Source organism: Microcaecilia unicolor, chromosome 5 (genome assembly GCF_901765095.1).
Source record: "Microcaecilia unicolor chromosome 5, aMicUni1.1, whole genome shotgun sequence".
In the NCBI taxonomy this organism is placed as follows: domain Eukaryota; kingdom Metazoa; phylum Chordata; class Amphibia; order Gymnophiona; family Siphonopidae; genus Microcaecilia; species Microcaecilia unicolor.
This window is the reverse complement of record NC_044035.1, coordinates 14,741,391-14,759,524: the sequence shown is the minus strand read 5'-3', so window position 1 is coordinate 14,759,524 and position 18,134 is coordinate 14,741,391. Positions and strand designations below refer to the sequence as shown.

Sequence of the window (18,134 nt, the reverse complement as noted above, 5' to 3'; positions counted from 1 at the left end):
TTCATGCTGCAGCACTACAGTAGTGTATGACTAGGGAGAGAATGACCCCTCCCCCAATGCTGCAGTGTTGTAGTGACCGTCTGTGGACAGAATGACCCCTCCCAACACTACAGTTATAGTGACCATCTGTGGACACAATCGACTCCCATATGCAGCGTTACCGTGACTATCTGTGGACACAATGGCCCCCTCCCCCCACAAACCATAATGTTACAGTGACCATCTGTGGACAGAATGACCCCCCCACACCCCAAGATGCAATGTGTGGTGATCATCTGTGGACTGAATGTCCCTCCAATGCTGCAACATTACAGTGACCAGCTGTTCGGAGAATGACCCCCCTCCCCCAAAGTGCAGTGTTACAGTGACCATCTGTGGACAGAATGACCCCCCCCCAAGCTGCAGCGTTACCGTGACTATCTGTGGACACAATGACCCCCTCCCAAACTGCAATGTTACAGTGACCATCTGTGGACAGAATAATCTCCCCCCACACACACACACAAACTACAATGTTACAGTGACCATCTGTGGACAGAATGACCCCCCACACCCCAAGATGCAATGTGTGGTGATCATCTGTGGACTGAATGTCCCTCTAATACTGCAATATTACAGTGACCAGCTGTTCGGAGAATGACCCCCCTCCCCCAAAGTGCAGTGTTACAGTGACCATCTGTGGACAGAATAATCTCCCACACACACACACACACACACACAAACTACAATGTTACAGTGACAATCTGTGGACAGAATGACCCCCCCCCCCCCCAAGCTGCAGCGTTACCGTGACTATCTGTGGACACAATGACCCCCTCCCAAACTGCAATGTTACAGTGACCATCTGTGGACAGAATGACCCCCCCACACCCCAAGATGCAATGTGTGGTGATCATCTGTGGACTGAATGTCCCTCCAATGCTGCAACATTACAGTGACCAGCTGTTCGGAGAATGACCCCCCTCCCCCAAAGTGCAGTGTTACAGTGACCATCTGTGGACAGAATGACCCCCCCCCCCCCAAGCTGCAGCGTTACCGTGACTATCTGTGGACACAATGACCCCCTCCCAAACTGCAATGTTACAGTGACCATCTGTGGACAGAATAATCTCCCCCCACACACACACACAAACTACAATGTTACAGTGACCATCTGTGGACAGAATGACCCCCCCACACCCCAAGATGCAATGTGTGGTGATCATCTGTGGACTGAATGTCCCTATAATACTGCAATATTACAGTGACCAGCTGTTCGGAGAATGACCCCCTCTCCCAAAGTGCAGTGTTACAGTGACCATCTGTGGACAGAATAATCTCCCCCCCCCCCCCCCCCCACACACACACACAAACTACAATGTTACAGTGACAATCTGTGGACAGAATGACCCCCCCCCCAAGCTGCAGCGTTACCGTGACTATCTGTGGACACAATGACCCCCTCCCAAACTGCAATGTTACAGTGACCATCTGTGGACAGAATAATCTCCCCCCACACACACACACAAACTACAATGTTACAGTGACCATCTGTGGACAGAATGACCCCCCCCACCCCAAGATGCAATGTGTGGTGATCATCTGTGGACTGAATGTCCCTCCAATGCTGCAATATTACAGTGACCAGCTGTTGGGAGAATGACCCCCTCCCCCAAAGTGCAGTGTTACAGTGACCGGCTGTCAGGAGAATGATCACCTTGTAAAGAATGCAGCCTGGATTATGTCTGCTAGCTTCGCCCTACTTCAGATCCCCCTATAGAGAATAACACAGCTGACCCAGAGCTCTTTTCCTAGCGCGCACATCGCAAATCAATGCTTGGCTCCCTCTCTTATTCCCGTAATAAATGCTGTCTCCAAATTGGCTGATGGATTTCAAGTACACCTGAAACTGAGCTGAGTTTATTTACGCTGGCTGGTGCCGGGTCACAGGGTCACATTTTCAGAAGGAAGTACAGAGCCTCCCCACTTCTGGGTATCAAGGGGAAGAGAGGGAACGCTGAAGACCTAATTTGCACAGAGAACCAGATGATTGTCTACCTCAGTGTGGGTGGTGAACTAGCGTCTGATCATATAGCAAGGAAAACCAATCCCAGTCTGATCAGGGCATCGCAGTCTTGCCAGGATGAAATGATCACAAAGGTCCGTCGCATGATTACATCCTGTCCATCAGTGTGCGGAAAATGGAGGAAGTCTTCTGAGCCAGTTCTCTTAGGCCATCTTTTACTTCTGCTCTTTATATTTATGCAAAGCAACTGTGAGGCCTTCTCACCCATTCTGGGAGGGTTTAGACCAACCCTCTCTGGTACTGGGTAGGTTCATGCACCTGAAGCCCTGTGCAATATACCATAACAGTAATACAAACCTAGCCCTGTTGCTGCTGCTATGTCTTCTTGCTTTGTTGTAGCTACGGGGTTAATATTTGGAAGAAAGAATTCACAGCATCATCAAACTGCCCTACAGAGAGGTTATTTTTCATCTCTGAGCACTCTACCAGAACCCTTGTCCACACTCTTATCACCTCTCGCCTAGATTAATGCAACCTACTTCTCACCGGCCTCCCACTTAGCCATCTCTCTCCTCTTCAATTAGTCCAAAACTCTGCTGCGCGACTCATTTTCCGCCAAAGTCGCTATCCTCACATTAGCCCTCTCCTCAGGTCACTTCACTGGCTCCCTATCCGTTTCCGCATTCAATTCAAACTTCTCTTACTGACCTATAAGTGCATTCACTCTGCCGCTCCCCAGTACCTCTCCACTCTTGTCTCTCCCTGCGCCCCCCCCACCCCTCGGGCACTCCACTCTGCTGATAGATCTCTTATCTGTCCCCTTCTCCTCTACTGCTAATTCCAGACTCCGTTCCTTTTATCTCGCTGCACCTCACGCCTGGAATAGACTTCCAGAGCCTGTACGTCTAGCCCCGTCTTTGACCGCCTTCAAGTCCAGGCTAAAGGCCCACCTCTTTGACACTGCTTTTGACTCCTAGCCACTATTCACTTGCCCTGTACCCTACCTTTAATTCCCTTACTTGTTCCGTCTGTTTACCTGTCTTATTTAGATTGTGAGCTCTTTGAGCAGGGACTGTCTTTTTCGTATATGGTGTACAGCGCTGCATATGCCTTGTAGCGCTATAGAAGTGATAAGTAGTAGTAGTTTTCTTTCCCCCGACCTGAGCAGAGATCTTCTGCCCAACAGAAGAGAAGTGAACTCCTGGGTCTGAGGGATCCAGATGCTGACCTATGCGCCTTTGAACTGAGCTTGAAGTCCTTGACTTACCTATCTCTGGATCTCACATGGGATACCAGGTCCCTGAAACCCCAGTCATCATGCGGCATTTGTGTGGGGAATTAAGGAAAAACCAGTGGTCCACAAGTGAAGGGATTCCAGTACCCTACTGGAAGTAAGAGAATGGGCTGGAAGACTATAGAAGTCACGGCGGAGAATGATAAAGGTTCTCTTAACACCCATCCTCCATTGTAAATAGTTTCCACTGTTTTCCTCAAGGAAATGGAGAATTAGGGAGCAACAATTCAGTGTGTTTGCATTTTACTATTTTGTGAAATCTATGAGAGTCAACATTTTGTTATCCCACCTCACCTTCCCTAAAGGACATGGATCTCTGTACTCATCTCGGGTTTAATTGAGACCCACAATATGAGGGCAAAGAAAGGTGCATTTACTGCTAGAACTTGAAATCCAGCCATTTCTGTCCTGGACACAAAAGAATTTTTTTACTGCTATCAGGTAGCAAGCAAGAGAAGATCAACTGGAATTTTAATATAACGAGATGAACCATCATGATCAAGCTTCAACAAGAGCATATATGAACCTCAGTTTCCCTCATGAAGTGTCATTCCTACAGAACATCCTAACTTTCTGATTCATGTCCTTCAAACCCCAAATCTTTTCTCCTTGATTCTGGTTCTTCTCACCCTTTCACCAGCTCTTCAACTCAACCATCTACAAGGTTCCTGACCTCTCGCTCTGGTGCGGTCATAAGTACATAAGTATTGCCATACTGGGACAGACCAACAGTGGCCAATCCAGGTCACAAATACCTGGCAAGATCCCCATAAAGTACAAAACATTTTATACTGCTTATCCCAAAAATAGTGGATTTTCTCCATTTAATAATGGTCTATGGACTTTTCCTTTAGGAAGCCATCCAAACCTTTTTAAAACTCCGCTAAGCTAACCGCCTTTACCACATTCTCTGGCAACGAATTCCAGAGTTTAATTACACGTTGAGTGAAGAAACATTTTCTCTGAGTCGTTTTAAATTTACTACATTGTAGCTTCATCGCATGCCCCCTAGTCCTAGTATTTTTGGAAAGCGTGAACAGAAGCTTTACATCTACCCGTTCAACTCCACTCATTATTTTATAGACCTCTATCATATCTCCCCTCAGCCGCCTTTTCTCCAAGCTGAAGAGCCCTAGCCACTTTAGCCTTTCCTCATAGGGAAGTCGTCCCATTCCCTTTATCATTTTCGTCGCCCTTCTCTGCACCTTTTCTAATTCCACTCTATCTTTTTTGAGATGCGGCGACCAGAACAGAACACAATATTCGAGGTGCAGTTGCACCATGGAGTGATACAAAGCATCAGAACACAAAGGGATTGATATTCACCTGGCGGTGATGAGCATTTTTTTTTTCCAGCGGCGACATTATTCCTGAAAATTCAATGCCAGGCCATGTCCGAACACCGGCATTGAAAATTTAGGTTTATGCAGCCAGCTAATCTCTTATGCAGTTAAGTGCATAAGTGACACCACATGAAGGTACAACTGACTTTTATGCAGTCCGATTTAACTGCTGAATAAGTACATAAGTACATAAGTAATGCCATACTGGGAAAAGACCAAGGGTCCATCGAGCCCAGCATCCTGTCCACGACAGCGGCCAATCCAGGCCAAGGGCACCTGGCAAGCTTCCCAAACGTACAAACATTCTATACATGTTATTCCTGGGATTTTGGATTTTTCCAAGTCCGTTTAGTAGCGGTTTATGGACTTGTCCTTTAGGAAACCGTCCAACCCCTTTTTAAACTCTGCTAAGCTAACCGCCTTCACCACATTTTCCGGCAATGAATTCCAGAGTTTAATTACACGTTGGGTGAAGAAAAATTTTCTCCGATTTGTTTTAAATTTACTACACTGTAGTTTAATCGCATGCCCCCTAGTCCTAGTATTTTTGGAAAGCGTGAACAGACGCTTCACATCCACCTGTTCCACTCCACTCATTATTTTATATTTAGTCCAATAAAAAAAAGGTATCACATTGTCTTTTCTATATTTTGTTTTATTTCTTCTATTTATTACCAATTTCACTTCAAAATTGTATTCATTATATACAAAGCATTTCTCACTGATTTGGATGACCTTTTCATTCCACTTTGTACCCAGTTTTCTACTCAAGCGCAATATGTAAATCAATTTTTTTAAAGTATTTCTGTACAATTATCCCTCCCATGTAAAGTGCCTACTCTGCCCCGGACCGCCCACAAAACAGCCAGTTTTCACTTAAGCAGTCTGCGGTAATAGCCGTGATATTCACTGAATATCAGCTGATAGCCCGAGGAAAGTGATTTAACCGACCAGGAGTCGATTCTGGCCAGTTCAGTCACTTTGAATATCGACTGTCATTTTCTCCGTCCATTGCTTGTTTTTTTTGCAAAGACTGGTTTCTTCTGTGTTTTTACGCATCATATGCCTTTTGCCATTTCTCCCACTTTCACAGCAGCATACTAAACATTGTGTAATACTAAATCGTGCTGTCAATGGATTACACGAAGCACAATAATGATAAAATTGATGAATTCCCCTGATGAAGCCTGTGGTGAAACAGGTCCCCGTCGGGATTCCTAAGAGAAAGCTAAATGCTTCTATTTTTCCTGCAGCATGAATTTGCTTTAAACTAAAAAAGAGAAATTTCTTTGAAATAGCAGTGATTGAACAAAGTGTTATTTTGGAAAGTGTTCTTGCAATGCAAGTGGTAAAAAGTGATTAAAAATGTGGAGGTTTTTTGGCCAGTGACTGGTCTGAGTCATAAGGTGCTGCGGATAAAATACACAGTAAGGTACTAGCACAGCTGAAGAACTTTTGACTGCTGAGGCCTTTTCCCTCCAGATAAAATTTTAAAAACAACATTTTGGGGTGTTTTTGAGAGGTTGTAAGTCACTAAGAAGAATCTAAGTGAAAGATTTACAATGGAGTAAAGTTTTCTTCTTTTCAAGATGGGAAGGCGGTAGAACTAGAGGACATGAAATGAAATTGAAGGGGGGGCAGACTCAAGGAAAATGTCAGGAAGTATTTTTTCATGGAGAGAGTGGTGGATACTTGGAATGCCCTCCCGCGGGAGGTGGTGGAGAGGAAAACGGTAACGGAATTCAAAAACGCGTGGGATAAACATAAAGGAATCCTGCTCAGAATGAATGGATCCTCAGAAGCTTAGCGGAGATTGGGTGGCAGAGCCGGTGGTGGGAGGTGGGGCTGGTGGTTGGGAGGCGGGGCTAGTGCTGGGCAGGCTTCTACAGTCTGTGCCCTGAAAATGGCAGATACAAATCAAGGTAAGGTATACACAAAACGTAGCACATATGAGTTTATCTTGTTGGGCAGATTAGATGGACCGTACAGATCTTTTTCTGCCGTCATCTACTATGTTACTATGTTTCAATTTTTGAATCTTACGATACAACAGAAGAACCGACAAGACCCTCACAGTCACAAAGACATTCCACACATAGTGACGGTGACAAAAGAATGGAAACTAGACGACACTCTCAAGACAACAAAAGTTTATTCAGACACCCCGGAGACGCAACACAATGATGGGAGAAGATAAAACAGAAGAGGGTGACGGTGCATAATCTCTGCATTGATACAGGTAGACAGCAAGCTGGAAAAGAACAACTCATTAAAAAACTCCAGACCGCCCAAACTACAGCAACCAGGCTGATATTCAACAGAACACGCTTGAAAGTGCCAAACCCCTTCGAGAAAAGTTGCACTGGCTCCCAATCAAAGAACAGATCACCTTCAAAATCTGCACCTTAGTCCACAAAATCATATACGGAGTAGTCCCAGGATACATGACAGACCTTATAGATCTGCCAATAAGAAACAAAGTCAAATCGTCAAGATTCCACCTAAACCTACACTACCCAAATTGCAAAGGATTGAAATACAAAACAACTTACGCTTCCGGCTTCTCCTACATAAGCGCAAAACTATGGAACGGCCTCCCAAAAGCTGTGAAAACAATCCACGACCACCTGAACTTCAGGAAATCACTAAAAACCAACCTCTTCAAAACAGCCTACCCCAACGACCCCACGTAAACCTCCCACCCAGCAACACAACAAGACTATAATCGTACTGGACAACACGCAATCTTCTTCCCTTCCGACCCTCCAATTATAACTTACACGATCACTATACAACCTTGTATCTGTTATCAACTGACTGGGCAAGCGCCTTTGATGGTACTATGTAAGCCACATTGAACCTGCAAATAGGTGGGAAAATGCGGGGTACAAATGCAATAAATAAATAAATAAAACAACCTGGGGAAGCAACTCATGTCCCTTGTTGGTAATGCAAATCTCGTAGGACAGGCGGGAACAAGTTTACAACTCAACACGGTATAGGCTCAAAAGCTATATATGAACAAACATACACACATACCCAAGTAATCTCCTCCATCCTGCAAGATCTGACATCCTAATTTGAAACAAAGGCTCATTACACCAAAGTTCGTTTCACATACTAATCTCTGCTACTTGATGTAGAGACCTTCCCAGTGCCCAGCGCTCACAAAACTCAGGTATACAAACAAGATACACATCACCAATATTAATTTGTTTATTTAGTTATTTGGATTTTGCTCACACATTTTTCAGTAGTAGCTCAAGGTGAGTTACATTCAGGTACTCTGGATATTTCTCTGTCCCAGGAGGGCTCACAATCTAAGTTTGTACCTGAGGCAATGGAGGGTTAAGTGATTTGCCCAAGGTCAAAAGGAGCAGCAGTGGAATTTGAAACCAGCCACCTCTGGATTACAAGACCACTGCTCTAACCACTGGGCCACTCCTCCACTAGCAACATTCTGTGTAGAATCTCAAAATATTTATTTATTTAGATTTTGCTCACACCTTTTTCAGTAGCAGCTCAAGGTGAGTTACATTCAGGTACTCTGGATATTTCTCTGTCCCAGGAGGGCTCACAGTAACTTTGTACCTGAGGCAATGGAGGGTTAAGTGACTTGCCCAAGGTCAAAAGGAGTAGCAGTGGAATTTGAACCAGCCAGCTCTGGATTTCAAGACCGGTGCTCTAACCACTAGGCCACTCCTTCAGCCTCCATGCAGTTTCCCCTAAAACCCCCCAAACTCACAGGAGGAACACGTAAAAATAATCAGGCGGGTTTACTACAGCACAATCTTTCAGGAATTTCCAAGAATCGCATCTTACCTTAACAAAAATATCCCTGCCTGGAAACGCTCTCCAGTACTGGAACACAGACTCTTAAGTACATAAGTATTGCCATACTGGGAAAGACCAAAGGTGCAATCGAGCCCAGCGTCCTGTTTCCAACAGTGGTCAATCCAGGTCACAGATACCCAGCAAGATCCCAAAAATGTACAAAACATTTTATACTGCTTATCCCAGAAATAGTGGATTTTCCACAAGTCCATTTAATAATAATGGTCTATGGACTTTTCCTTTAGGAAGCCAGCCAAACCTTTTTTAAACCCTGCTAAGTTAACCGCCTTTACCACATTCTCTGGCAACGAATTCCAGAGTTTAATTACACGTTGAGTGAAGAAACATTTTCTCTGAGTCGTTTTAAATTTACTACATTGTAGCTTCATCGCATGCCCCGTAGTCCTAGTATTTTTGGAAAGCGTGAACAGACGCTTCACATCTACCCGTTCAACTCCACTCATTATTTTATAGACCTCTATCATATCTCCCCTCAGCTGCCTTTTCTCCAAGCTGAAGAGCCCTAGCCGCTTTAGCCTTCCCTCATAGGGGAGTCGTCCCATCCCCTTTATCATTTTCATCTCATGCGAAAGAATGAAGAAGCAGCATTGTACCACAGAACGAGTAATTAATTACACATTTACATGTACACAGCTAACAGTCTCACAAAGTAAGCTGTTAATTTGCTTAATTATTCAGGATAATTACCAAGTACAAACCACTGGTTCCTTTAGAGCAATGACAAGTGAAAAACTACCTGCTTCAACACACCCACCCAATCCGTAAAGATATATATATATATTTTTATCTGAATTACAAAGAAGAGAATGCAGTTAGTTTCCGCTCACCTCAGCAGTGCTGGCTTCTTGCTTTTTGCTTTCACAGGTTATGAGCATGTGACTGTCTTATCTGCCAGTTCCCTTTCCTCCTGGCTTTTACACAAGCCCTCTGGTCAGGAAATTGCTTCAAGCCAGTTATCAGCTGCAGGCAGTTAAATTCCTCCTAAAAGTGCAGGTTGATGGCTTGTTTCAATTACAGCCATGTGTCTCCACTCATAAGGAGCCTTTTTATGGGCTGGTGTTGACAGGTGAGATGGTAGGGCCTCCCTCTATAAACCCACATCTACAAGGGTCATATGTAACCCTGCCCTCAGGCCTAGAGAAAGCTGCAGACAGCCATCTTTCATCCATGGCAGGACGGATTTGGGCATTGGTTTCAAAGTGAAATTAGATTGTGCTTCTAAACCTTAAGGCCAAGAATTATTTTAAGGGCAGAAAATATTGAAAAAAATCAGAATAAATTGGACTCATTCTACCAGAACAACCCCCCCCCCCCCCCCCCCCCCCCCAAGAAAGTTCTGGGAAGCTGGATGTTCTCTGTAAAGCTGTTGTTACATGCAGAATATTCTTCTAATCAGATTTGAACATCAGAGGCATCTTTACAAGCACTGAGTTTTTTTTCTTTTTATTAATACTTTTTTGTTTTTAAGGTTTTGCACCTGGCTCCAATTTTTACATTCTAAATTTCAAAAAAGTTTGAAATTCAAAGTTTTGTAGGTGTCCGTCCTTGTAATTCAAGGAGAATCATCAGAATCCTAGGTAGCTAATTAACCAATGAGGAACCTCAAAGCTCCTGATAGGGAAAACATTGCATATACTGCTGAATCCACTATTACAACAAGGAGTAGAGTAATATCATTGATTCCCTCCCTACCCATCTTCAAATCCTTGCTCAAAGCCCACCTCTTCAATGTTGCTTTCGGCACCTAACCTTTATACCTTTCAGGAAATCTAGACTGCCCCTACTTGACTGACTGTACATTTGTCCTTTAGATTGTAAGCTCTTTGAGCAGGGACTGTCCTTCTATGTTAAATTGTACAGCGCTGCGTAACCCTAGTAACGCTTTAGAAATGTCAAGTAGTAGTAGTAGTAGCTCCTCAGTACCTCTCCACTCTCATCTCTCCCTACATTCCTCCCCGGGAACTCCGCTCACTAGGTAAATCTCTCTTATCTGCACCCTTCCCCTCCATCGCTAACTCCAGACTCCGTTCCTTCTATCTTGCTGCACCATATGACTGGAATCAACTTCCTGAGCCCTTACGCCAAGCCCCCTCCCTACCCATCTTCAAATCCTTGCTCAAAGCCCACCTCTTCAATGTTGCTTTCGGCACCTAACCTTTATACCTTTCAGGAAATCTAGACTGCCCCAATTTGACTGACTGTACATTTGTCCTTTAGATTGTAAGCTCCTTTGAGCAGGGACTGTCCTTCTATGTTAAATTGTACAGCGCTGCGTAACCCTAGTAGCGCTTTAGAAATGTCAAGTAGTAGTAGTAGTAGTAGTGAGAGAGAACCAGAGAGCAAAAAAACCATGCGCAAAAACTCGTATCTAAATGAGAAAAATGGATGGTAAAAAAAAAGAACTCTCCTCAGTAGCTTACCAAGGTGGGGCGGTCCGCCCCGGGTGCACGCCACTGTGGGGGGGTGCCGCGCGCCTGTCGGCTCCGCTCGTTCCGTGCTCCCTCTGCCCCGGAACAGGTTACTTCCTGTTCCGGGGCGCAGGGAGCATGGAACGAGCGAAGCCGACAAGCGCGCAGCATCCCCCCAGCAGGTAAAAATGCACCCGGGGGGGGGGGGTCCTTTCGCCAGGGGGGAGGGGGTGCCCTTTCGCCGGGGGTGGGGGGTCGCGCTGCACCCGGGGGGGGGGCGCATCGGCGATCCGCCCGGGTGTCAGCCACCCTAGGAACGTCACTGACTCTCCTTCTGAATCACTAATGCTATGAATTAACAAGGTAAGACACCAAACCCCAAAACTACCGTGCCAGACCTATGACCGGACATGTAACAAACCCCCCCCCTCCCGTAAACTCACCCACCAACCAAGCCACAACCTTTCACTCCTATAGCACTGCTTCTACTTGTCTATATCTATATAATTTCATTATTTGCAGATTGAAAATACAGTTGGACCGCAGTGATGTAAATGTCCTGTACTTATCTTGTAGTCAGACAGCCAAAACCTGTCACTTCTTCCTCTTCAACATCAACAAAATTCGCCCTTTCCTCTCTGAGCACACCACCCGAACTCTCATCCACGCTCTCATTACCTCTCGCCTGGACTACTGCAACTTACTCCTCACCGGCCTCCCACTTAGCCACCTATCCCCCCTTCAGTCCATTCAGAACTCTGTCGCACGTCTTATATTCCGCCTGAACCGATATACTCATATCACCCCTCTCCTCAAGTCACTTCACTGGCTTCCGATCAGGTACCGCATACAGTTCAAGCTTCTCCTGCTAACCTACAAATGCACTCAGTCTGCAGCCCCTCATTACCTCTCTACCCTCATCTCCCCCTACGTTCCTGCCCGTAACCTCCGCTCACATGACAAATCTCCTCTCAGTACCCTTCTCCACCACTGCCAACTCCAGGCTCCGCCCATTTTGCCTTGCCTCACCCTATGCCTGGAACAATCTTCCTGAACCCCTACGCCAAGCCCCCTCCCTACCCATCTTCAAATCCTTGCTTAAAGCTCACCTCTTCGATGCTGTTTTCGGAACCTAACCTTTCGAACATATAGGCTGCCCCAATCTGTCTGACCTATCAGATTAACTGTACATTTGTCTTTTAGATTGTAAGCTCCTTGAGCAGGGACTGTCCTTCCATGTTAAATTGTACAGCGCTGCGTAACCCTAGTAGCGCTTTAGAAATGTTAAGTAGTAGTAGTAAGTAGCAGGGGCGTAGCTACGGGTGGGCCTGGATGGGCCCAGGCCCACCCAGTTTTGTCTCAGGCCCATCCTCACCTTCTCCCACCCCCGCCATAGCGCTGCCTCCTGTCCTGCACTTCGCGGTCTCTGTCTCCCACCCTCGCGGCAGCGCTTTCAATTTGATTATCAGCGCTGCCTGCCTGACAGCTGACAGACACGGCGCGACGTCCTCCTGCTCTGGGGCCTTCCCTCTGCCGCATTGATTCAACTTCCTGTTTACGCAGGGTGGATTGCACGCGGCAGAGGGAAGGTCCCGGAGCAGGACGTCGTCGCGCCGCGTCTGTGAGCTCTCAGGCAGGCAGCGCCGATAGAGCGCTGCCGCGGGGGTGGGAGACGGAGACCATGAAGTGCAGGAGAGGAGGCAACGCCACGGTGAGAGAAGGTGAGTGGAGGCAGCGCTGATAACTTTAAATGTGCTGCACCCAAAAATTGTCTTCTGGCTACGCCATTGGTAAGTAGTAGTAGTAGTTAGGCTGCTCGTGGTGAAGCCGGGAAGTCTTTAAACTGTTTAGCAAACTTTTGATGACGCCATCCCAAGTCACCCTTCCTTCAACAAGTGCGCCTTGTTTCGCCGAATATAAAGCTGCCTCAGGAAGGATACTTTATTGAGTCCTTACGCGGACCTCCAACCAGAACCAAACAGTCAAAAATTATTTCCCTAGCTTGAGTTTCTGAATGACGTTCTGGCTGCCTCCTGAATGAGCCCTTTTTTTTTTCCTGAAGACGCGTTGGATAAACATAAAGGAATCCTGTTCAGAAGGAATGGATCCTCAGGAGCTTAGCCGAAATTGGGTGGCGGTGCCGGTGGGGGGAAGAGGGGTTGGTGGTTGGGAGGCGAGGATAGTGGTGGGCAGACTTATAGGGTCTGTGCCAGAGCCAGTGGTGGGAGGCGGGACTGGTGGTTGGGAGGCGGGGAATAGTGCTGGGCAGACTTATATGGTCTGTGCCAGAGCCGGTGGTGGGAGGCGGGGCTGGTGGTTGGGAGGCGGGGATAGTGCTGGGCAGACTTTTACGGTCTGTGCCCTGAAGAGAACAGGTACAAATCAAAGTAGGGTATACACAAAAAGTAGCACATATGAGTTTGTCTTGTTGGGCAGACTGGATGGACCATGCAGGTCTTTTTCTGCCGTCATTTACTATGTTACTATGTTACCTGTCAGGACTTCAGAGAAACCAGCTGTCTGGTTTTGAAAGAGACCTTATAGACAATCCACTGCAGGAAAAATCCACATGAGAGAGAGAGCGAGCGAGCTTGGCACAGAACCATTGGGTCAGATTTAAGGATCACTCACAGGGTGTAATTCGTGGCAGGAGATCGTGGTGAAGGCGGTTAGCTTAGCAGAGTTTAAAAAGGGGTTAGATGGTTTCCTAAAGGACAAGTCCATAAACCGCTACTAAATGGACTTGGGAAAAATCCACAATTCCAGGAATGACATGTATAGAATGTTTGTACGTTTGGGAAGCTCGCCAGGTGCCCTTGGCCTGGATTGGCCGCTGTCGTGGACAGGATGCTGGGCTCGATGGACCCTTGGTCTTTTCCCAGTGTGGCACTACTTATGTACTTAGGGTAAGAAAGAGAAGGAAGGAGGAAAGCCTACGGATCCGAACTGCCTGCACAATTTTCACACGGTGCATGGTTTCCTTTATGCAATCCTTTGTTCCTTCTACACAGATATTCCAGTATCACGGGACACCACCAGACTTTGCATATCACTTTTTAAGCACGCAGATTTGATGGATTTTAAAACATAGCCTCATTTATCTAGCTAGTTTAATAGCAAGAAGTAAATCCCCTCCACCCTACCTCCCAAAACTTTGTGTGTTAACAAAAGGCCCAAAAGCACTAAAGTGAATAAAGACAATATGACCCCCACCCAGATCACACAGCAAAGCGACCTGAAAAGTTCTTAAAGAGAATTAAAAGCCTAGAAAAGGAGCCTGGGAATCCAGACGCCTCATGTTCTCAAAGACATTTTGCCAAGCAGCTCCTTCTGTAATCAAGCTGGCCATTCATTAACGGCCTACAGCACAGATTGGTTCCATGTCCTACCGATAAGCCACAGACAGAAGTAAACACTGTTAAAAGGTAGTGACCAGTGAAATGTCACGAGGGGGATACTGGGCCACAAGTGCAGGATCCAGGGCTGCGTGTCTTCCTAGGGTGGAAAAAGTGACCTGCTGCCTGCACCTTTCCTAAATGTTCACTGAAGTTAAAGTCATTTTTGAAAACTTTTTTTATTTTGTTACTGCTTTTGGAGCACAGGCTCATGGGGAATAGACAGCCGATGCCATGGGAGTGCCCAATTTAATTTTATATTTTATGATCTGCATATTTTTTGTCTTATGTGTGTATTAAGTCTACATTGGATGAATGTTTCTTGTGTAAAGGTTTTATGTTCTTTTCTGTTGTAGTGATGGTGTTCTTTTCAAGTTTTTATGTGTATGTCATTCGATTTTATTGTACACTGCTGAGCTCTGAGAGTCAAGCGGGACAGTAAATTTCATAAAACATAACCAGTTTGTCCACCAGTGACTTATGTACGTGGATCAGGCAAGACGGCATAACATGAGCTCGCTAGCAGGCTGCAGGATGAGTAACTGCGCACATCACCTAATCCCAGAGCAGCTCCCCACACAGGACCTCATACGATAATAGGAACTGGGAGCTTCACGTTTCTCTCTGTGTGCCCTACATTCTTCCTACCTACCCACTATGAAGGGGATTCTATAAACTGCACCAAAAAAATATGCACTTTGTCCCCAGATTCTATGTAGTGCGCCTAGAGTTACACGCGATTCTATGCATAAATCTAGGCATATTCTATAACCAGGGGCGTAGATACGGGGAGCCACGGGGGCCTGGGCCCCCGCAAATTTCATCCGGGCCCCAGGTTTGGTTGGCGGGGGTCCCCAACCCCCACCAGCTGAAGCCTTCTTCAGCGCCGGTCTCTGGCGCAGCCACGCTCTCTGCCTGCCCCCTGCTCTTCTTCCTTCTTGGGAAAAAAAAGGAGACACTGGATCGAAGGATGCAGAAAGAAAGAGGGGAGACATTGGGAGGGGGTCCTGAGACCACAGAGGGAGGGGGGGAGGTATCTGTCACACACACACAGGAGGAGCAAGAAGAAAGAAGAGCAGGGGGCAGGCAGCAAACGCGGTTGCACCGGAGACCGGCGCTGAAGAAGGCTTCGGCTAGCGGGGGTTGGGGACCCCCACCAGCAAAGGTATTTGTGAGGGAGTGAGGCGGGGCAGTGAGGCGAGGGGGGTGGTGGGGCGGCACTCAAAATGTGCCCCCAACCTCGGGCTCTGGCCCCCTCCCACCGTGAGGTCTGGCTACGCCCCTGTCTATAACTACACGCATAGATTGTTTTAACAAGCCAATCAGTGTTGTTAACAGCTCTTAACAAGCAACAATGAGCACTAATTGGCAAAAATTAGAATTTACATGCATCCATTGCTAAGCGTATTCTGTAATGTACTGCGCCTAAATTCTAACACGCGCAGGCAAAGAGGGGCCTAGTAATGGGCGTTTCATGAGTGTTCCAAAATCTACACACGTTGTTATAAAATATTGCGTGTAAATCTATGCGCAGGGATTTACGCCAGTTTTTCGTTGGTGTAAATGGATGCGTGTAGATTTAGTCGCATGAACTATGCCGAAGCATATTCTAAAGGTCTGAACTCTGGTCCATAAAATCATTTATGGAGAGGCCCCAGTCTACACGTCAGACCTCATAGACTTACCACCCAGGAACACTAAAAGATCAGCACGCACATTCCTGAATCTCCACCATCCTAGCTGCAAAGGGCTAAATTATAAATTAACATATGCATCCAGCTTCCCCTACATAAGCACGCAGCCATGGAATGCACTACCACTTGCCGTGAGAAAAATCCGTGACCTAACTAACTTTCGGAGATCACTGAAGACCAAGCTGTTCAAAAAGGCATACCACAATGATACAGCCCAATTACCAGACAACGAATCTTAAGCCCGATCTAGATAAAACCCAATTCTCTATACGTGATTACCAAAGTCTACTCTAGCACGAATGAACTTTAACGCAATACCACTCTATCTCTAATCCCGAATATAAACTCTTTATACTTGACTGTTTAATCTATGCCAATCATGATCTCTAATGTAATACCACTTGTATCTCTCACTCCGGAAATGGCGATCGCCATGACGGAGCAATGTAAGCCACATTGAGCCTGCAAATAGGTGGCAAAATGTGGGATACAAATGCAACAAATAAATAAATAAATACCACGTGTAGATTTACGCATGGTATTGAGAATTCGCTTAGGCGCGATTGCCTAATGAGTGTTAATTTTAGGCGCTATATATAGAATCAGGCCCTATGCGTTACTCTATAAAGGGTGTACACTTTATATAGAAAAGCGTTTAGCGTGGATTCCGCACCTAAAGTTTGGACGCTGAAACTAGGTGTAAATGCCGGCAACCAACTAGGGCGCACTTAGGCCGTATTCAGTAATTCCATGCGCAACTTTGTGTTTATCCCACACACGTTTGAATTCCATTGCCGTTTTCATCTCCACCACCTCCCGCGGGAGGGCATTCCACATATCCACCACCCTTCTCCGTGAAAAAATACTTCCCGACATTAGTCCTGAGTCTGCCCCTCTTCAACCTCAATTCATGTCCTCTAGTTCTACCACCTTCCCGTCTCCGGAAAAGGTTTGTTTGCAGATTAATACCTTTCAAATATTTGAACATCTGTGCTAGTGTAAAAACTTTTTCTCCACAGTTTGTCCACATTTCAAGGGGGAGTGTTTTGGGCAGGACAAGGGTAGCCCCAAAAGATAAGATGTTTTTCTGCAATAATGCAACGAAACGAAACCGTCTAGGACCAAAAATTAAGAAATTTTTGGCTAGACCTGCTTTAACCACGAATAAGTGACCAAAAGGTGCCCTGACAGGCAGATGATCATAAGCCCCGCGCTGTTCCAAACAGCGCTCTAAAATAGCGCTGGAACAGCGCGGGGTGCTATTAGACCTATGGTCAGAGATAATGCATGCAAATTTAAGCAGCGCAATTATCTCTGATGATGGGGTAGAAGTGCGGGAGAATTGTGCCTGAGCGTGCGCTCAGCACAATCCTCCTGCACTTGTTTGACAGGTCTGGGCTGGAGACCAATGAAAAGAGAAGGACGCCCATCTTTAAATTGGAAGATGGACGTCCTCAACTAGGACAGGACGTTGCAGGGACGGACAAATTTCAAGGGGGTGTTGGAGGTATAGCACTCACTTGTCCTTTAGATTGTAAGCTCTTTGAGCAGGGCCTGTCCTCTTATGTTAAATTGTACAGCGCTGCGTAACCCTAGTAGCGCTTTAGAAATGTTAAATAGTAGTAGTAGTATTATAGCGACGGGGCAGTTGAGGATGTCCAAAATTTGGACGTTTCCGCAATGGGCAGTTAAGGACGTCCAAAATTGGATGTTTCTATGAGAAAGACGTCTTTCTCATAGAAAAATACAATTTTGGACGTCCTCAACTGCCCTCACTGGCAGGTTTGCTTTAGGGGGGGGGGGGATGAGGGCCTGCCAGCATGCAAATGCATGCTGGACAGGGCTCACCATTCCTCCCCAATGATCTGCAAACCCTAACGCCAGCTCGGAGCTGGTCACTGATCATTGGGGATGAATGCGTTAAGCGCTGATTAGCATGCATTTGCAAACTACTTGCGCTAAGAGCCCTGTTTAGCATGCATTTGCATGCTACTTGCGCTAAGAGCCCTCAAGTGCATTGTTTCACGCGCTCGAGGGCTCTGAGCATGGGGCGGTAGCAAACGCCTGCGCTAGTATGGCGCTAACAGCCTCTAGCGCCGGCGTCTGCTTTTGATCATCTGCCTGTAAATGACTAAACAAC

General features: G+C 46.3%; 1 protein-coding gene across 1 annotated transcript in view; it reads right to left on the bottom strand.

Annotated features, from left to right (window-relative positions):
• LOC115471043 (actin-binding LIM protein 1-like) overlaps positions 1–18,134 on the bottom strand; it is a 264,144-nt gene that overhangs the window by 61,955 nt on the left and 184,055 nt on the right. The window lies entirely within an intron of this gene.